This window comes from Aedes aegypti, chromosome 2, assembly GCF_002204515.2.
Source record: "Aedes aegypti strain LVP_AGWG chromosome 2, AaegL5.0 Primary Assembly, whole genome shotgun sequence".
Lineage (NCBI taxonomy): Eukaryota > Metazoa > Arthropoda > Insecta > Diptera > Culicidae > Aedes > Aedes aegypti.
The window spans coordinates 123,974,425-123,997,014 of NC_035108.1; the positions used below are offsets into that span (position 1 = coordinate 123,974,425).

The following is a 22,590-nucleotide window of genomic DNA, read 5'->3' on the forward strand; positions in this document are numbered from 1 at the left end:
AAATCCCGTGAAAAGGCCATGAAATTCAATTTTATTTGAATTACACTCTGCTAGCTGATAACATTTTGTCGAGTGGCTGAGCCAGTGATAGCAGGTATATCAGAAGGCTGTGTCGATGGTTGCAAGTTGTTTTGCAAGTGCGCTATTGACATGAAGTTAAGTATGGAAATTTAAATGTTACACTAGAGTAAAGCGGGGCAAAAGTTTCTTTTTAAGTGTACCAGCTCAATTCAAAACATATGTTACGAAAGTCATTGTAATCGAATAGTATTCAAGTAAGAGACTTTCACTCCAAACAACACTGAAAACAACTAAGGATTGGAAAATTTGTGATTGTTTGTTGGCTTAAAAACAAAAATTATTAAAATTTTCGATCAATCTTCCCAATTGTCTCACCCAATTCAAAAAAAAAATCTTAGACTTTTGTGTGAGGGCGTAGCTTGGCCTATTGTAATCATGCTTTGAGGTGAAATTTGTCCCACAATGGGACGAAATTTCGAAACAGCGGGGAATAAGTTCGAGCCAGTATTACCATACCGAAACTGTCTAATATCTACATATTATTTCTTTTTGAGCGAAACGTGTCTAATCGCATAAAAAAGTTATCAAATTTTCAATTGTGAAAACTGCCATATCTGTGTTCTGTGTATATTACAATTTATCCTGTTTTTGGCAAGTTCCTCGACACAAGTTGCAAACATTTTCGAACAAGTTTATTCAGAAAAATTTGAGCTTATATATTAAAGGTCTTTTGTGTGGTACCGTAATTTCGGGTGAAATTGATCATTTTTCACGGCTTTTCTAGTCTGTTTTCTATAATGTTAACAATGCCAAACAACTAAATGCAGGAAAACAAGTACGAAGGTGAGCCTCATCGACTCATGTAGCGAAATTTTCTAACAAATGTCATTTTGGTGTTAACAAATATCTCTAAAATAAAAAAATCAGGGGATCTCATTTCGGGGTGAAATTGATCACTTGTCAATGCCATTATTGTTAGTTTTTAAAACAACTCTACATGATAAATTTGAGCTCTCTGAATCCAAATATGTTTGTCAAATTCTTAACAATGCAATATTTATATAAATAACGAACAGTTAAATTTCAACAATTGCACGGAAAACGCCTAAATGTATGCAATTTCCTAAGGAATTCAAAGATATGTAACAGAAATTCAATTATTTCAACCATATGAGCTGATTGGTACGAGTTTTGGTAATGAAATCTGGTTTAGGGATATATCTCAAGCATCCTCACAAACTTTCAGATTTATACCATGTTCAAATCCTTGCATAGAAATAGAAGTTTATAGGTGTTTCTCAATACTGCACCGTGCATGAAATTTTACATTATTTTCATAATAATAAACATTCTTTAACGCAAAAAAACTTCACAACACACAATTCGACAATAGTTACGACAAACAACGTTCATTTATTATAGCTTACATTGATATTTGTGCTCCATTACGAATAAATAAAATCGTGTGATATGATGATCAATTTCACCCTTCTGATCAATTACACCCGATTTTACGGTATTCATTTCTTATTATCTGTTTAAGTCAGTGTTTTTGATCTACATTAAAAATCCTTCTATTATTACTTTTGTCTTTGAAAACCCATCCAAAACTAGTTGGAAAATTATTAGAATTCAATGACTATAGAAAAACTTCAGATTATTTGTAGTTTATCATCCAAATTTCAGCCAATTCAGACTACCAGAAGCTGAGATACAGATTCCTAAACTTGGGCATTCTGTATGCAAAAAAAACACATTTGGTTACTAACTTTTGTTACTGGATGTATAGTCATTCTAGCCAAAGAAGCCATTTTTCTAAGTGGTCAGGCTACTGAGCTATCTGCAAAACAAAACTCCCATGCTCATTAGGGCCGTCTGGTGGCGTAATTCCGTATCAGTACAGTAGAGTAAGGTGGGGCAAAAGTTCGACCTTAGTGGTATAATCAAAGTTTCCAGGAAAACAATAGCAGTTGAAACAAAACAAATACCATACAGTGAACCTTCAACATATTGGCTATAATTTTGCTGAACAAACTTGTGTCAAAATATTTACCCATTTTTAGTTATAACAGTTTCAAAATTGATTGTCTTATTCGAACTTTTACCCCACCGGTGGGGCAAGAGTTCGAATCTAGTGTGGGGCAAAAGTTCGCTGACTAAAACATAAAATATCGATCCTTTTATGACAGGCATACTTTACACCAGCCGTAAACTTAAGTTTGATGAAAAATACACACTAAATTTTCATCGAAAAATTGCCCAAAACCGGGTTAATTGTAATATATTCAAAAATAGCAGTTTTTCGCAAAACTAAGTGGAAATGTAAAATTTTGGTGACAATTTTCACACGATCAGACAAATTTAACTAAATTTGGAGATAATATGTGGATTTTAGGCAATTTGCAAATTTTTCCGTGAGTTTATACATGGGTCGAACTTTTGCCCCGCTGATTCGAACTTTTGCCCCACTATGGGCCAAAAATTGTTTTCAAGCATCTATGCAAAAACTAATACACCTCAAAGCAAACTTATGATAGGCCTAGAAACGCCCTTACATAAAATATTGAAAAAGATTTTATCTTCAATTGGTTCAATGCAACGAAAGTTTGACCAAAATTACAATATTCACGTCGAAAAACAACAAATAGCCATAACTTTTCCAAATCTCAATCGATTTTTATGATATTTGGACTGAAAGTCTCTTACTTGAATAGCTTTCGAACCACCATGACATTTATAAGTTTTGTTTTAAATTGAGCTAGAAATCTTAAAAAGAAACTCTTACCCCACTCGAACTTTTGCCCTACTTTACTCTACAGTACTGTGCTATCCCTTTTGGGATAGGAGATATTCAATAACACCCACCTTGTGATGAAATCCCGTAAGCTCTGGGTCTCCTATAACACGGATTCCTATCCGAGCAAAGTTGGTTAACAAAAATATAACAAGTTGTGTTATCCGATAACAAGCATTTGATAACATAGTTTGTTTTCATTTTGGTTGAATAAGTAGGCAATATAACACACGTGATAACATTAGTTTATACTAAAGATATCATATAAATATCTAATTATGTTATCATTTGAAACACATTGATAACAAGTTTTGTTTTCCCGCCAATTTCCCTCATTGATAACTCATTATGTTATCAATTAATTATAAAGATCGAATTATGATAACACACATTTGACGTCATTCACCCGTTGGTGGCATTCTCGATCTGACAGCTTAAAACTCGTTGATAACAAGAGTCTTCGTATTGATAACAAAAATAACAAAATGTATTCATGATGTACACCTTGTTATCACTATGTTATGCGGTAGTTATTCGACTGTGCCCTGGATAATGCCCCCCAACCATGTGTCTAATAGGAGACCTGACTGTAAATCAATATATCTAAATTCTTTTCAACTATTTGTGATATACAAACATCATTTTTTATTGCACAGTTAGTTATTGATCAAGCTGTAGGCAATTCCCGCCTAAAGAATCTTGCTGTTATAAGGTTTTTGACATTTTGAAGTTTACATGTACCGTAAAACGGGGTAACTTTGATAGTTTTTTCGAAGAAAACTTGAATATTTTTGCATGCTGTTTCAAAGATTTACAATTTATATTTTTAAAACAAGTACTGGCATCCTAGCTATCGATTACAGTCGATAAATTGCCAAAAGATTTATTTTGAATGGATATATAATTTTTTATATAATCGAAAGTTGGTTTTCTGTTTTGGGGTAACTTTGATAATGGAGTATGATTCGAACAAAATTGAATGAATAACGAACATTTGTAGGGCATTGCATACCTCTAGGCGTTTAACGTTATATGGAAATTTCTGACTTAGATTACAAAAATGGTCCCAGTTTGTGAATATGCTTTTCGCTAAGAGATTTGAGACCGTATTCAAGTTCTATGATAACTAGGCTATCAAAGATAAGTGGCCAACTATTCAAAACTACATCAAATAGTGATCGTAGAACAGATTGTTTGTAAGCGTTTTGAAAATGCTGAAATTGTGTAAATTTTTTAAATTCGTATAAAAATCCTAAAATGTTCTTGATTAAAATGAAAACCGCTCTTACATGAAGTGTCATACTAATATTCTTTAGTTTTGCATTCGTTTTGCTTAACTGATTATCAGAAATTATGATATTTCATTTAGTATGCGATGGGTTACGCACTATCAAAGTTACCCGCATTATCAAAGTTACCCCGTTTTACGGTACACGACGAAACACGTGTCAAATGTACAAATTGAAATTAAAACGTGCTCCGGTGGGGATCTAACCCACGACTCCCTATTCGCTAGATGGGCGCTTCCACCTACAAGCTGCGGAGCCCCTTGAGAGACCTCGACGCTCGAAGGCGAACTGAACTCGATTACCCCAAAGCACATGGGATCATCATTTCGGAGTCTAATATATGAGATGTACATTTGACACATACATCGTCGTGCACATGTATAGGTATATCGCGAGATGTTTTTTTAGACACCGGCTTCGTGACCAAATCGCTACCTTACTTCATTTTCATTTATTTAGATAACATCTAGACAGATAACACTGAATCAACAATTTCACGCCACAATACTCGGTTCGTGGCCGCATCTCTCCATCCTCGGTTCTGCCCTACGCTCGCCAAATCGATACGCACTTGATTCACCCACCAAGCTCGCTGCGCTCCACGCCTTCTTGTACCAACCGAATCCGAAGCGAACACCATCTTTGCAGGGTTGCTGTCCGGCATTCTTGCAACATACCCTGCCCATCGTATCCTTCCAGCTTTGGCCACCTTCTGGATACTGGGTTCGCCGTAGAGTTGGGTGAGCTCGTGGTTCATCGTTCGCCGCCACACACCGTTTTCCTGCACACCGCCGAAGATCGTCCTAAGCACCCGACGTTCGAAGTGCTTGCAGGTCCTCCTCGAGCATCGTCCACGTTTCAAGCCCGTAGAGGACTACCGGCCTAATGAGCGTTTTGTACATGGTATATTTGGTGCGGGTGTGAATCTTTTTCGACCGCAGCTTCTTGTGGAGGCCATAGTAGGCTCCACTTCCACTGATGATGCGCCTCCGTATTTCACGGCTAACGTTATTGTCAGCCGTCAGCAAGGATCCAAGGTAGACGAATTCGTCAACCACCTCGAAAGTATCCCCGTCTATCGTAACACTGCTACTTAGGCGAGCCCTGTCGCACTCGGCCCCACCGGCTAGCATCTGCTTTGTCTTGGTCGCATTCACCATCAGTCCAACTTTTGCTGCCTCGCGTTTCAGGCGGGTGTACAGGTCTGCCACCTTTTCAAATGTTCGGCCGACAATGTCCATATTATCCGCGAAGCAAACAAATTGACTGGATCTCGTAAGAACCGTACCACGGCTTTTGAGCCTGGCTCTCCGCAAAACACCTTCTAGCGCAATATTGAACAACAGGCACGAAAATCCATCACCTTGTCGTAGTCCCCGGTGGGATCCAAACGAACTGGAGTATTCGCCTGAAACCACACACACAATTTTGCACATCTTTCATCGTCGCTCTTATCAGTCTCGTGAGCTTCTCGGGAAAGCTGTTCTCGTCCATGATTTTCCATAGCTCTACGCGGTCGATATTGTCGTATGCCGCCTTGAAATCGATGAAAAGGTGATGCGTTGGGACCTGGTATTCATGACATTTTTGGAGGATTTGCCGTACAGTAAAGATCTGGTCCGTTGTCGATCGGCCGTCAATGAAGCCGGCTTGATAACTTCCCACGAACTCGTTTACTACAGGTGACAGACGACGGAAGATGATCTGGGATAATACTTTGTAGGCCGCATTTAGAATGGTGATCGCTCGAAAGTTCGCACAATCTAACTTGTCGCCTTTCTTGCAGATTACCCCTTCCTTCCACTCCTCCGGTAGCTGTTCTGTTTTCCAGATTGTGCCTATCAGCCGGTGCAGACAAATGACCAGCCTCCCCGGACCCATCTTTATGAGTTCAGCTCCGATACCATCCTTACCAGCCGCTTTATTGTTCTTGAGCTGGTGACTGGCATCCTTTAACTCCCTCAAAGTGGGTGCAGGTTGGTTTTCATCCCCGCAATGCTGACGAAGGCATTTCCTCCGTTGTCCCGTCCTTCATTGCCTGTGCTCTCAGCGCCATTCAGGTGCTCGTCGAAGAGCTGTTACCGTTTCCGTCTATAGCGTTCCACGTTCTTCCGGGTCCCTTGCTGCAGCATGGCCGCCCGCGCTGCGATCTTCTCCACCAAAGCCTCCTAGCACTTCTCGTCGAACCAATCGATCCGTCGACTCCGTCTCACGCACCAAACGTTGCTCTCAGCTGCATCGTTGATGGCTGATTTTACTGTTCTCCAGCAGTCCTCAAGATGGGCTTCATCCAGCTCACCCTCTTCCGGTAATGCAACATCGAGGTGCTGCGCGTACGCCGCTGCCACATCCGGTTGCTTAAGCCGCTCTAGGTCATACCGGGGCGGCCGTCGGTACCGTACGTTGTTAACGACGGAGAGTTTTGGGCGCAGTTTGATCATCATCAGATAATGGTCAGAGTCGATGTTAGCGCCACGATAGGTCCTGACGTCGATAATGTCGGAGATTTTGCCGTCCATCAATCAGAGACTAGGGTGATCTCCAAATGTATCGGTATGGAAGGCTGTGCTACAAATTCCCATATGCTTGGAGGCTGCGAAATCAATTAGTCTCCTGGCCAACCTGAGCGTTTCGATCTCCTATGATGATTTTGATGTCGTGGCTTGGGCAGCTGTCGTACTCGCGTTCGAGCTGCGCGTAAAGAGCATCTTTATCATCATCAGTGCTTCCGGAGTAAGGGCTGTGCAAGTTTATTATGATGAAGTTGAAGAACCGGCCTTTGAGCCTCAACTTACATATTCTCTCATTGATCGGCCACCACCCGATCACGCGTCTCTGCATATCACCCATCACAAAAGCTGTTCCCAGCTCATGTATGTTGCCGCAGCTCTGGTAGATGGTATGGTTACCTCTAAACGTTCGCATCATTGATCCCTTCCAACACACTTCCTGCAACGCTACGATGCCGAATCCGCGGTCCTTCAGCACGTCGGCGAGTAGGCGTTTGCTCTCGATGAAGTTGAGAGATTTACAGTTCCACGTACCGAGCTTCCAATCGCTAGTCCTTTTACGTCGCCGATAGTCCCGGTTCGTATTCTCTCGTTGATTATTCGTTGCTTGATTTTTTACGGCTGGCTTGCAGGGCCTGACACCGGGGGTGGGACATTTCGCATAAAGACGTTTCGCATAAGGACATTTCGCATACGGACGTTTGGCATAATGGACATTTGGCATAACGAGAATTATATGCCTTCTTTGAAATGCTACCTGTTCTTGTATGAAACTGCTTTATGCGAAACGTTCATTATGCCAAACGTCCGTATGCGAAACGTCCTTATGCGAAATGGGTCACCCCCCTGACACCAACCCCCTAGATTTCCGAAGGACCATTCCCCCTAAATGTTCGGAGGACCATAGTGCACAGTTTAGCTTAGAGTCCTTCTCTGGCACACGAACGATGATCAGCCGCCCCTGACATGGGGAACAGACGCTGTTGTGAGCCGCTCCTAACATGGAGTACAGACGCTCAAGGTTTGCAGAAGCAAAAGCAAACCCCCCTTCCCTGTCAGCATACGACCAAAGTTCCCACCGGGGGTTGGTTACCCCATCTTCCCTAAGGTTACTCGTACCCCGACCAGTACCGCGAGGAGGTAGGGATAGGAGTTGCTGGGCAAGAGGCTAAGGACCGTATAGAGGGGTCTATATTATTCCTTCAGGTACGTGAGGTACCAATGGTACGCCATGCCCAGCCATTTACCAACCAGTGCTTACTTCATGAAAATATTAAAGCAGCAAGGCCTATGGTGTGGTTTATCAACAATTAAAATACTCATCCTTTCTTTATAGGGTAGGTGTACCAGTTATGGACATAGTGGTTCCCTATTTCGCCATATGTGATTACTTGGGCGTCTTCACATTTTGAAAGGTTTTGTGTGTTGTAGTAGTGAGATTCTTGATATATCTTGATGTCGAAACATTTAAAAAGATTGAAAATGTGAAAGTTATCAAAATTTTATATATGTCCAAATAGGGAACCATTATGGCCATAACTGGTACACTTTCCCTACATATACGATACCAATCGAGCATTTTCAATAAGAATACGAAAAAGTCCATCAAGGTCGATTGTGCCCCATTACCCCGAATGCCATTTACCGGAATTCCATGATCGCGAATTCTATTTTCCTGAATGTACATTAGGCCAGGGTACTGTCATGCAGGGCAATTGTGTTTTCGGGGTTGTGCAATTCGAGGTAATGGTACTATTGCGAAAATGTCGAGTCGCGAAGCACATGGTTCCGGGAAGAATGTCAAGTTGTCGAGGAAGGGCAAGAGTTCAAAAGCAAAAATCGATGAAGTGGTCAATAGTGGTGATGTGTCGATAGTGGTCACGGGAGTTCCTGAGGAGACATCGGCGACGGATCGGACATTAGCTGGTCGAACTTGTAAGTCATGCAAAGGTCCAGATAGTGACGAGATGGTGCAATGTGACAATTTGCGACAAGTGGCATCACTTTGGCTGTGTTGGAGTTACGGAGGAAGTAGCAGACCATAGTTGGAGCTGTCCAAAGTGTGTATCTACAAAATGGGCTCAACGATCGGGATCTACTTCCAGCAAACAGCTTCCATCAGCTTACGATGCTAAGGACAGCACGGGTACACAAGAACCGAAGACGTCAATGGGATCAAATACGAAAGACCAGCGAAGTTTCACCGTCGGTGGTGCAAATGATGGAGTTGAACCACGGGACATCGGGAAGCCTTTCAGCAAGGTTCGACAACAGATCGATAACAAGGAAGTGAACATCAGCGGTGCGTCTAGTGCCTTGTCGTCTTCATCGTCACGCAGGTCATCTAGAACCCTTCTAAAGCTTCAAATGCAGAAGTTGGAGGAGGAAAAAAAACTGGCCAAAGAATTTCTCGAACGAAAGTATGCCTTGCTTGAAGAAGCAGCAAGCGAGAGGAGCTCCAAGACTAGTTCCAGAGCTAGTAGCAGCCTAAGCCGAGTACGCGATTGGGTGCATGGCAACAATAAGCAAAGAGGAAATATGCCGAGTTACCCCGAAGTGTTCGATCCAGAGACGCACTCTACACAAAATCCGTGTGCTATAGAGATGCTGAATCAGTTGGCAGTACCGAGAGAGCAGTCATTTTCTTCACGACAGGATCATTGGACAAACGGGAGAACCTTTTCGATAAGAGCGATGTCCAGTGGAGCTGCAAATCCAACCAATCCGCCGACTGTTGGAATCTGCAGTCAACGTACATCGGTCGACAGGGCAGTGTTTGCAACGCATCGAGAAGAGGAAGATTTAACACGTCCACACGTGCCAATATCAAGCGTCGTTGGAGATCCATATCGACCGTCATGTTCTAGAAGAGAGCCAAGAGTTGAAGAAGACTTCGATGACCCATGCCCTCTTTCGAGAAAGCAACTGGCCGCGGGTCAAGCGATATCTAAAGACCTGCCAAGCTTTTCCGGGAATCCAGAAGATTGGCCCATATTTTTCTCGTCGTATACCAACACAACTGCCATGTGTGGGTTTACGGACGCAGAGAATACAGTCCGGTTACAGAAAAGTCTAACAGGAAAAGCGTATGATGCAGTGAAGAGCCGTTTAATGCATCCGTCTAATGTGAAAGGAGTAATAGACACGCTGCGCATGCGTTTCGGGCAGCCCGAAGCCATCGTCCATTCGCTCATAGCAAAAATCACAGCTCTGCCGTCACTGAAGGAAGACAAACTCGAAACGATTATGGATTTTGCGGTTGAAGTTCAAAACTTTTGTGCCATAGTCGATGCATGCGAATTGGAAGAGCACATGTATAATGTATCACTGTTGCATCAACTCGTGTCCAGATTGCCGCCATCAATAAAACTAGATTGGGCCAAATATCGTTATACACTACCAAGAGTCAACTTGGCAACCTTTGGGAACTGGATCTATTCCTTGGTGGAAGCGGCAAGTACTGTGACTATTCCAGCGATTCAGGAATTCAAACCCTCGCGCAACGATTCAAGACCTACTAAGAAAAGTGCCGGATTCTTGAACGCTCACCTGGAATCAAACGAAACGGAATTAAAACCAGACATCGACAACGTTCGGAATGATATGAACGGGTGCCTAGTTTGCAAGTCTAGTTGCAAAGAACTGTGGAAATGCAAACAATTTTTGGAGCTGTCCAGAGACTCTCGGTGGGCCGTAGTACGTGACTTCGATTTGTGTCGACGATGCCTGCAAAAACACAATGGTGTATGTAAGGCCAGAGCTTGCGGAAAGAATGGCTGTACGCGTAAACACCACGAGCTGCTTCATAATGAAAATCAAAAGGAAAACGAATCAAATCCGAAGAGTGATGGATGTGAACGGCACCAACCGTCTACGAGTTCGGCACGGCATGAGTGCAATAGCCACCGATCCAGCACCAACAATTCCCTGTTTCGTTACCTTCCAGTCGTACTCTATGGAAAAAGCGGTTGTATTCAGACGTTTGCCTTCTTGGACGAAGGCTCAAAGCTTACTCTCATGGATGAGGAACTTGCCAATGAACTTGAGCTGGATGGAATTGAAAGTCCATTGTATCTTCGATGGACTGGTGGTACCGAACGATGCGAAAAGGATTCTCGCGCTATTTCTGTTTCGATTGCTGGCGTATACACCGGAGCGAAAAGGTTCAAATTAGATGATGTGCGGACCGTACAGGGACTACAATTGCCGCGACAATCCCTAGATGCTGTGAAAATGATGGAACGGTATCCGTATTTGCGGGGCCTACCCATAGAGCCCTATGAAGCAGCCCGTCCACGAATTTTGATTGGACTAAAGCACGCCCACGTCAGCCTAGTGCTGCAGTGTCGAGAAGGCAAAGTGGAACAACCAATAGCTATAAAGACGCGACTAGGCTGGACCGTATGCGGTGGCAGCGATAACGAAAACGTACCAAATATGGTGCACTATTCGTTTCATGTAGGATCGCGCGAAGATCATTTGGATGATGACCTGCACCAGGCAATGAAAGAATATTTCGCTCTAGACAGTATGGGAGTAATGAAGCCTAGTCATGCTCTACTTTCATTAGAAGATCAACGCAGTAACAAAATGCTGGAATCGTTAACTAACTTGAACGGCAATCGTTATGAGACAGGTTTGCTCTGGCGCTATGATGACTTCCGTCTTCCGGATAGTAGGCCTATGGCGCTTCGCCGATATCATCTACTAGAGAAGCGTATGACCAAGAATCCAGAACTTGGGAAAGCCCTGGACCAGAAGATTGAAGAATACATTGCTAAAGGATACATTCGGCAGTTAACCAAAGAGGAAGAAGAGCAACCGGTTTCACGTGTCTGGTATCTGCCAGTATTCCCGGTGTTCAATCCGAACAAACCGGGGAAAATACGGATAGTCTGGGACGCAGCAGCCACCATTTTCGGTGTATCCCTAAACTCTGTCCTCCTGAAAGGCCCAGATCAGCTGTGTTCACTGTTTTCCATACTTCTACAATTCAGGGAACATCCAATTGGGCTTACCGGTGACATACGCGAAATGTTCCACCAAATACAAATCCGGGAACAGGATCGGTCCTGTCAGCGCTTTTTCTGGAGGGATAAATTTGGAAAAGCCGCCGTTTTCGAAATGGATGTCATGACCTTCGGAGCGTGCTGTTCGCCTAGCAGTGCGCAGTTCGTTAAAAATCTGAACGCCGGACGGTTCGTTGGTAAATACCCACAAGCGGTAGAAGCTATAATCAAACGGCACTACGTAGACGATATGTTAGTGAGCGTAAAGACAGAGAAAGAGGCGGTCGATTTAGCGCATCAGGTCAAATATATCCACGCTCAAGGCGGTTTCGAGATCCGCAACTGGATAAGTAATTCCCAATTGGTTTTGCAGTCGTTAGGAGAGGATGACGTGAAATCGAAGAATCTCGATCTATCAGCCGAGGTGATAGCAGAAAAAGTTCTAGGACTGTGGTGGTGCACTGACAAGGATACGTTCACGTATAAAGTATGCTGGACACGCCACGACGAAATGCTTCTACAAGGACAACGTTGTCCCACGAAAAGAGAAGTTCTGAGGGTACTCATGTCAATTTTCGATCCCCTCGGTTTGATAGCTCATTTTCTGATTTATCTCAAGATGCTATTGCAAGAAATTTGGCGTTCTGGAACCCAATGGGATGAAGAAATCAGCGATACTCTTTTTGCGAAATGGCAACAGTGGTTGCGAGTGCTACCTGAAGTAGAAGGCGTCGAAATACCACGATGCTACCATATTCGAAAATTTACCGATTGTGAACTACACACGTTTGTTGACGCCAGTGAAAACGGATTCGCTGCTGTATCGTATATGAGGTTTTCTAACGGCAAGGAAGTTGAATGTGCACTAGTCACAGCTAAAACTAGAGTCGCGCCATTAAAGTTCCAGTCCATTCCCAGACTTGAGTTACAGGCCGCAGTTCTCGGAGCGAGACTTGCACGAACAGTAGCAGAGGCACTATCCATTAAAGCAACTCGACGCTTGTTCTGGACAGATTCTCGAGATGTACTGTGTTGGATCAACTCAGACCACCGTCGATTCACACAATTCGTAGCGCATCGAGTTAGCGAGCTTCTTGATTCCACGGAGGCATCCGAGTGGCGCTGTGTATCAACGAAGGAAAACGTGGCTGACGACGCCACGAAGTGGCAGGGACGACCCAATGGCCGATTTGCCCGATGCAAGATTAGCTGCCTACTCTCGACCGTTCACTCACGTAGGAATAGACTATTTTGGGCCAATGGAGGTCGCAGTCGGTCGAAGAGTTGAGAAACGCTGGGGAGTTCTGGCTACCTGTATGACTACGCGAGCAGTGCACATTGAGATAGCCCATTCGCTCAACACAGACTCGTGCATAATGGCCATTCGTAACATGATCGCCCGCCGGGGAATTCCTCGTTACATATACTGCGACCGAGGGATCAATTTCGTTGGTACGAGCAGAGAGTTAAGCCGCGTTGAAGGGGAGCTCGACCTTGACACCATGATGAAGGAGTTCACCACTTCAGAAACCGCTTGGTGCTTCAATCCACCTATGTCGCCGCATATGGGTGGGTGCTGGGAGCGGCTTATCCGCAGTGTGAAGAACAGTTTGAAATCTCTAAACCTGCCACGTCGACCATCAGATGAAGTTTTGCACAACGCCCTGACCGAAATCGAGAACGTTATTAATTCGAGACCACTCACACACGTTCCGATCGAAGACAACGCTGCCCCTGCTCTCACCCCTAACCACGTTTTGCTAGGCACCTCTAATGGGTCCAAACCACTCACCATGCTCAGCGACAGTGGTACCATCGTACGTCAATGCTGGCGTACGTCTCAGATTATCGCCAACCAGTTCTGGAGAAGATGGATTGCTGAGTATCTACCGGAGATTACTAGGAGGACGAAATGGTACAGCTCCAGATCGCCATCAGTGAAGATCGGCGACGTAGTCGTAATTGTGGACTCAACATTCCCTCGCAACTGTTGGCCCTAGGGTAGGGTGATCGCAACTCGCCCTGGTCGAGATGGGGAAGTACGATCAGCAACGGTAAGGACTGCTACCGGTGTCTACGAAAGACCGGTGGTTTAGTTAGCTGTATTAGACGTTATGCGCGAAGATAAGTAGTCGATCAGCAGGTCGACGTACCTGGGGGGAGTGTTGGCAAGCCCCTTGTTGCCAGCGCGCACCTTCCACACAGCAACCTTAAACCCTACACACACCAACTTACGCCGAGATGACAGGTAATTCCAACAGCTGTCGATCGGTGAGTAAAGATAAAGAGCAAAACATAAGACGAATAGTTAGTCTCCCAAATATTGATTCTCTGAAATAATTCTTGAATTACGAGTGAATTCGTTCAAATATCCTTTATTTTATTTCTAAAAGTGTGAATTAACAACACTTGGAGGTAACTATCATATATTATGAGGAAAACAATAGTTTAAAATTAGTAAATCTACACTAGGTGAATTGGATACTACGAGCATACGTAGAAGGTGATCATAACCATAAATATATCGATTACATTGCATTTTTCTTGAACTGTGACGGTAAGAAATCAAGTAGAATTACTTGAATGTCTAATAATGATTTAAATATTTAGTATCCCAAACCGGTGCCAAGTTTGCGACCCGAAGAGACTACGACTCAGACTGACTAGATAGGAAACTAAACGTAAGTGACCTAAGACTATTACGAACACTGGCATGCATTAACCTAAGAGACACATAAGACATAAATTAACTAAAAACTACGACGCTATGTAAAGAAAACTAAGACTAATAGACTATGTATGTATTTACTATTGTTACCATTCAGGAAAATTATAACCTACCGCATAATTACGTCAAGTCACTGCGTTTCATTCATCGGTGGTTATAGTTGCGGAAATTAACCCAGTACCAGTGTTGGTTGGTTCAGACAACCAATATTTTTTTTTTTTTTTTTTTTTAACTTGTGTTTGAAATTTATTAGATGTTTGCCTTAAATATCGCAGCAAGACTTGATTTTTCAGTTGCTACCAGCAGCGGCTTGACGCGTTTCATTCATCGGTGGTTATAGTTGCGGAAATTAACCCTTGCAGTACCAGTGTTGGTTGGTTCAGACAACCAATATTATATGGTTATGATCACCTTCTACGTATGCTCGTAGTATCCAATTCACCTAGTGTAGATTTACTAATTTTAAACTGTTTTCCTCATAATATATGATAGTTACCTCCAAGTGTTGTTAATTCACACTTTTAGAAATAAAATAAAGGATATTTGAACGAATTCACTCGTAATTCAAGAATTATTTCAGAGAATCAATATTTGGGAGACTACCCAACTAACAATTCAGAGCCACAAACAAGCATGCATGTTTAATTATTGTTCAATAATGGTAATGACAGCTGAATAAAAAATTTGCTCTATAAAGAGCTGAGAAGGTGCTTTTTTAACACTAACTTAGGTCAATGTTCAACGTTATGCATTAGAATGAACAAAAGTTGAATCGCCACTTATTAAACGTTTCCAAAGATTCTCATTCGACTAGCCAAGATTGTTGTACTTATGAGCTGAACAAGGCATGTTTCCCCCAATTTAAAAGCCAATATTCCACTAAACAAATGTATATGTATAAAAGAATATTCAGAAGACGAACTAACGTTTTACTTGCGTCACACTTCAGCTATTTCCACATGTTAAACATAAGCATGAATAAGAGCTGAATAAGTATCTTACAAAATTCTTATTCAGCTTCAGTTTATTATGAGAACAGTTGATCCAATAGAGGCCAAAATTACGATTAATAAACACATTGTTCAGCAATAAATAAGCCTTGTTAAAGCGATCACACTATAGCTAAATTTCATAAAATGGACAAAATATCCGAAATTCGTGTTGAGTTCCGAACGCATTCCAAAGCTTATAACTTATGCTTTCTCAAATTGTTTTAAAGAGCTGTTCAGAAAATAAATATGGTCAACCTCCAGAAATGTAGGATTATTTTGATTAATAAAAACAAACATTTGAGCTAAGTATTCATAGTAGGAGCGAAGTACTGACAAACAAAGCGTGATATTGACTTGATTGACATAATTATCTGAAGACAACATCAAAATTTCGTTTGTTCTTTGTATGTAGTTAATTTTAGATATCCTATTCAGATCTTTTATATATTATATCTATCAATTTAATATCACTTTTAGCTATCCATATTATAATTTGCTATTGCTAAGCTTTTTTCGCCTGCTCGGGATATTGTTCCGTACAAGAAAAGTAGAAATTTCTTTGACAGAATCGATTAAATAAATTTCTATAGCTACATTTGAAATGACATTTCTTCACAACTGAATAGTGCAATCTAAGAAAAATGATTTATTTGGCGATTTCTGAAAAAAATCCCACGCGTCAAGATATTCGAACATTTTTCTATTCAGGCGCATAGTGCGCGGAACACTTCAAATGATACATACATACGGAGGACTATTTCTTTAATGCAAAATAGGTTTATGAAAAATACAAATCAATAATATAATTAATTGATACAAATATAATTTATAAAATAAATTAATTTCAATTTAAGTTAATGAACCATTCAAATTGAAGTTTTGAACATTCTCAAACTTATTATGAAGTTAGCTTTAGGTGAATCGTAGCCAAACCTCAAATTTTCAAGAACACAAATCTAGAGAACTAAATATCCGTACAAGCTGAAAACTTAATCGATTGGTCATCACCAGCGTGTGACCAATCGCTTAGGTTTTCAGCTTGAACCGCTGCGCTGTCTGGTTCTCTAGATTTGTGCTCTTGCAAATTTGAGGTTTGGCTTCGATGCATATTCACCTAATCATTTCAGACTGATTTCACTTTGTGTAAATAAACATTATTTTTGACCATCATTGACATAAATTTTCTCACTGTGCACTATAAATAGCTGACTGAACTCAGCTTGGATCAGCACTAAACAGCAGCTGAATAATATGCTTATTCAGTTGTTGATTAGCGTACCATGTGTTGATTATAGACGATGTTGAATAGAAGCTCATACATGATCAATATTCAGCTATGAGAGGTTTATATTTTGCACTGGACGAGTTATACATCAATTATAGGATGGCACAGATGGCAAAGCATACCGCTGACGATTGGAAGGTCTCGAGTTCGAATCCAGTATCTAGGCGATTTTTAAATATAGTTGTTATATCATGCACTACATTTGAAGCGCCTAGAAAAATATGTTTTTGTTTTTTATTTGTTTTTAAATATTTTTGGATCAGTCGTATAAAAGCTGAACTGAATGCTTGTAAAACGTTTTAAAAGCTGAAAAATAAAGTTGAAATTCAACGACATGCTCTAAAGTTTCTCCAAATTTGTGTGAACAACGCCTGAACAAAGGTTGGCCATGAAAATTATTAAAATGTTATTAAACATGAAGCTGAATAAAACTGCCATAATGGTGTTTGTTAAATAAGTGAATGTTAGTTGGGTAACTATTCCTCTTATGTTTTGCTCTTTATCTTTACTCACCGATCGACAGCTGTTGGAATTACCTGTCATCTCGGCGTAAGTTGGTGTGTGTAGGGTTTAAGGTTGCTGTGTGGAAGGTGCGCGCTGGCAACAAGGGGCTTGCCAACAGGTACAATCAGGGAAATGGAATTCGGGGTCATAGTATTCGCGGTGATGAGTTTCTGGGTAACGTGGTTGAATCAAGTTCATTTGAAATTAAAAGATTGTTTGACATTAGCTGACACATAATATACTAATAATTCCAGTGTTTGCAAAGATGATTCTTTGACTGTAGTTGTGAAAGTTGCTCTAAGAACACACAACTGAGAAACATCTAGGGTTTCATGCAATATAAATATGATGCTGCAAAGAAGAAAAAGGGAAAATATTGTATACACATTTTATTGTGCTCTGGCGGAATAAGTAAATTACGCGTATAACTAACTTAATAGGTACAATCTGTGATTTGATGAAGCTTCTCATTACAAATGGAGAAATAAGTTTCCCTTCGATTTTCCATTAAATAATGGAAATAGATTACCATCAATTATTCACCATTAATAAAACTAAATTTGTGTGTGTGTTTTCAATTGGGCAAATGCTTAATCTACCTATTGAGCCTTAATGCACTGGTTACATAAAAGTGACTGTGCCATATCCTGGTGTGGTCGGTGCCGGTGTAGCTGTAGTAATACACGGACATTCTTCCAGCCGAACGCATGGTCCATTATCGTATTGGCGCACGTAACCATCCCGACAGAAGCAGCCCGGAACACACTTCTTGATGCACAAGATGTAAATAAGCTCGTTGTTGCAAGTGCGCTGACAAGCCGGTCCGCAGCAGTCGTACACCTCGTTTGGGTCGGCTGAAAAAGGTAAGGATTTCTTAAAAGCTTTTGAACAGTTGTCGTTTTATCACTGAAACTTACCACAGGGCGGATCTGCAGCGCAAGCGTAGCAGATGCTCGCAATGAAAACCACTAGAACTAAAAGTTTCATGATGATGAGTGATATCGCAGATCCAACTATGATAGGTCTTTTATAGTGATTTACAGCGTATAGCATTGAATCATTAGATACAGATGCAGAACGTGCAGTTATGTACGATAAGAATGTCATTTAGAATGACTGTCTTTCAAGATGTCAATGTTCAGATGGGAATAATGATGATAATGATCCTGCTAAGAGTAATTTGCATTTCAACATATTCCAGATATTCAGATGCTTAACTCATATACGGTCTGATTCAAACTGTAATACAGTTTTAACTTTTTGTATGCTTCGGATTCTTTTTATGGCTCTTTGATTCGTTTTCACTGAAAGCTAAATATTTTAGTGTTCCGTATTTTTCACGTTAAGGTTAGAATAGAACGTTGAGTCTACGGCCTTACAGTTAAGGTCAAAATACGCGTATCTGTCAAAGGATACAAAAACTAGTGGAATTAAATGGTATAAGTAGTACTAAATTCGGTTTATCTTTACTTACTAATAGGTAAACAGCTACTAAACAGCTCGAAGACTTATAAGGAATAGAACGCCATTTGGTTTTCACGAGGAAATTTTTGTTTAGTTTTCTTGAAGTAAGAATCAAGATGTCAAAAATGTTCTATTATATATAGTTGCTATGGGCATACTAGTGAAAAAAGATCCAAAAACGGTTAGGAATTGTCTCTGAAAAGGTGAAGTCAAATATTTTGTGATTTTTATGTCTCTACCTCTACCAAAGAGACATGAAATCAAAATCTTAACAGATTGATATTTGAATCTGGAAAACAAGTTTGACATGTTCTTAAAAATAATAATCCCTGCTACTGATTTGTTTTAGTATCATTTACGAAAATTATCTGTCGGATTCATATTTTTTCATGATGCTCTTAACATTCCTCGTGCATTGGAATCATTTTTGGTCGATCGGCACGTTAAAGGAGCTGTAACTTTGTAGAGAAAAGAGATAGAAATCGCAAATTTTTTGACTTTTCCTAACTTCTAAAAACGAACATTTTCGTGCTAAAAGAAGCTTTCAGTGACCTCTAGATGCGGCGCCACAAAATAAGTGATACATTATGCATTAAGGGTCATAAATGACCCATGATTTTGAAACGCTCTTAAAAATACAGTTTTGAATCAATTTTGGTGCCTTTGGCTTTATATTATGGATATAGAAGCCTAGAATGTTTTTTTTGCCATTCTGAGCACAAGGGAACCTAGAACCTGTTTAAGAAGGAACTGGCACATATCATATTCGTGGTTTTTCATTCCAATTTACAAGAGCATCAACAATTAGATTTGGCCTGATTTGGTTGATGTGGACATTTTCAGACCATCATATAGTTCCGCATGATGGCAGTCAGCTGAAGAGCCAGGATTTTTCATCCAGATCCAATAAGATACCATGCCAAACACCAAACATAAAATTCTTCTTCTTGTTTCTGATGTTACGTCCCAATGAGGATTGAACCTACTTCTCAGCTGAATGTTCCTATGAGAACTTCTGCAGTTATTTACTGAAAGCTTTCTGGGCCGGTGGGATTCAAACATAACCGGTTCTGCCAGGGATGCCACCAGGAAAAACTTTTGTTCGCTACCAGATTTTCTAGACCGATTCCGATAAGGCTGCAGAAATACCTTCAACAATTCGTTCAGGAGTTTTGGCAGGAGATTCCTCCGAATAATTTTAAGAACTTTTGCAGGGATATTTCTACAAGGATTCCTCTAGAAATTTTCCCAGGTGTTCCTGAAGAAGTTTCTTTCGAAATACGTCCAGTGATTTCTCCAGCAAATATTTACTGCAATTTCTCCAGGAATCCATCCAAGGATTTCTCAGGGAACTTATCCAGGAATTATTGCAAGGAGTCTTCCAGAGATTCATCCAAAGATTCTTCCAAAATTTCTTCCAGAGAATCTTCTAGAATCTTCCTCCAAGAAAAACTCTACGGAAATTTTGGCAGAGATGTCTCCAAGGCTTTATCCAGGTTACTCTACGACAATTTCTTCAAGGATTACTTCAGATATTTCTCCAGAAATACTTCAGGTAGTACCATTGATACCTCTAGGAAATATTCCTGAGGAAATTCTTCCTGAGAAATTCTTCCGGAGTCCACCAGAAATTCATCTAGGGAGTCTGCAAGGAATAACTTCATGAACTCCTATGAAAATTTCTTAATTCCACAGGATACCTTCAAGAAAGTCGCTACATGAATTATTCGAAGGATTTTTCGAGTTAATCCTCCAGAGATTCCCCTTGAAATTTCTCTAGAGATTTGTTTTAAGCCTCTGAAAAATCCTCCATGGATTCCTTCAAGATTTCCTCTAGAAATTCATACAGGGATTTCATTGAAAAGAAAAAGGATTTCTTCAGAATTTCTTCCACGAATTTTCCTGAAAAAGTTTTTTGCGAAATCCATTGATATGTTCCTGGAGGGATTTTTGGAGGGATTCATACCTAGAGGAACTTCTGCCTAGATAAATCCCCGGTTCAATTCCTAGAAAAATTCCTGGATTATTTCTTGCAGGATCCTAGGGAAGGATTCTAGAAGAAATCCCTAGAGCATAAAATATACTTTTCGGCTACGCAGTAACTTTTTTTTCATTTATTGTTTATTTTTTTCTGGTGGAATCCCTAATCCCTGAAAGAACCCCTATATAGATTTTGCTGGAGAAATCCCTGGAATTATCTTTGAAGCAATCCATTGAGAAATTTATGGAGAAATCCCAGGAAAAATCTCTGGAGGAATCCGCGATAAGATTTTTAAAATGAATTGATGTGGAGTTTTTACTGGAGGAATTTTCGTAAAAAAATTTCTAAAGTAATCCCTGGAGAAATTCTTAGGATAATTTCTGATGAATTCCTGCAGGAATTCATGGAAGAATCTCTAGAAGAGTTTCAAGAGGAATCTCCGGAGGATTTTTTGGAGGCCCTGGAGGATTATCTGGGAAAATCCTTAAAATAATTCATATAGCAGTTTTCCTGGTGGTAACTCTGGAAGAATTCCTGGAGGAAATTATTGAGGAAGCTTGAGTTGCAGAATACCTGGGGGAATTCGTGATGCATTCCAGAGAAGAAATTACTGGTTTAACCCCTGGCCAGATTCATTTCTCGAGCGCGTGCACGGTAAAAAATAACAATTGTGATTGAACACTGAGAAAGCAGTCACCGAATAGCTAAAGTTTAGGCATTAAGACATGAAGCATATTATTACAGCAACGTCGTGGTTATTGCATGAAGTTTGAGCAGTCGCACACACAGTTTTGAGCTTCATCCATGTTTGTCTTCTGGTTCACCGAATGTGACCCTACAACAAAATGTTGGCAATAAAGTAAAATTGACAATATTGAGAGTTGATATCTTGCATTGAGTTTTTGAGATGATTTCATGACGTTCAAGTAGCTGCAAGCTGCATTGTTGCTTTGGATCAAATTTACACGTGTCCCTCGGCTCCTACTCGGAAAGTACAAATTTCTTTGACTTCTCTGAACAATGAGTATCGAAATGCTTATCCTACGATATACGAATATTTAGAAGGCAGATTCGGCGAAGACTGCTTTCAGTTTATGATTTTGGACTTTCTCTGGGAACACTAAGTAGAGAAACAGACATCGTTTTATATAGGATAAATTGCTACAAAGGAAAAATATTTGTAATATATATTATGCGTGGCGCGAAAAATTCTTAACTATCTTAAAAAACGCTTGCTGGTACTTCAAATCGTTTTGGTGTCTTCTGCGTGATCATGCCTTGGACAATTAGGAATAATCGCGCAGAAGACACCAAAACGATTAGAAGTATCTGCGGCGATTTACACGCATTTTAAGAAGTTTTCAAGATCGCCGTCGCGATAAATAATCGCGCAATGCACAGTATAGAGAAGCGGATCAAATTTAGTTACGTTATATAGATTTTTAGTAATGTTTATTGTTCTAACTAGATACTATTTTCTTGTAAGCCTACCATATTTACAAAATAAAAGCAGGTTCAGTTTTTAATTAAACTTTCTGAATACAATCAATGACGTAATTAGTTTTTCTAGATGATCCCTAAAAATTGCACTGGTTACACAAACGTCACCGTGGCATATCCCGGAGTGGTCGGTGTCGGCGAAGCGGTAGCACTGCAGGGACATTCTCCAATCGGAACACATGGTCCGTTGTCGTATTGGCGCACGTAGCCATCCCGGCAGAAGCAACCCGGGACGCACTTCTCAATGCAATACATGTAAATATTCAAATTTTTGCAAGTGCGTTGGCAGGGCGTGCCACAGCAGTTATAAACCTCGTTGGGGTTGGCTGAAAAAAGGGTTTGTTTTTTTTTAAGAGATTGATATTTAACGCATTATAAATGAAACTTACGACAGGAATCATCCGCGCAAGCGTAGCAGATGCTCGCAATGAAGACTACTAAAACAATCAGTTTCATGATTATGAATGATACTGCAGAAGTTCCGATGATAGGTCTTTTATAGTGATTTGTATC

At 40.7% G+C, this 22,590-nt stretch overlaps 2 long non-coding RNA genes across 2 annotated transcripts; one reads left to right on the top strand and one right to left on the bottom strand.

The window, feature by feature from the left end:
• Positions 1–39: 39 nt before the first annotated feature.
• LOC110675988 lies at positions 40–22,590 on the top strand. The gene is made up of 3 exons (XR_002499973.1): positions 40–160; positions 22,148–22,414; positions 22,472–22,590. It is a non-coding gene; the product is annotated as an uncharacterized LOC110675988 (long non-coding RNA).
• On the bottom strand, positions 14,561–14,984 carry LOC110675989. The gene is made up of 2 exons (XR_002499974.1): positions 14,848–14,984; positions 14,561–14,793 (listed from the first exon to the last, which is right to left on the bottom strand). It is a non-coding gene; the product is annotated as an uncharacterized LOC110675989 (long non-coding RNA).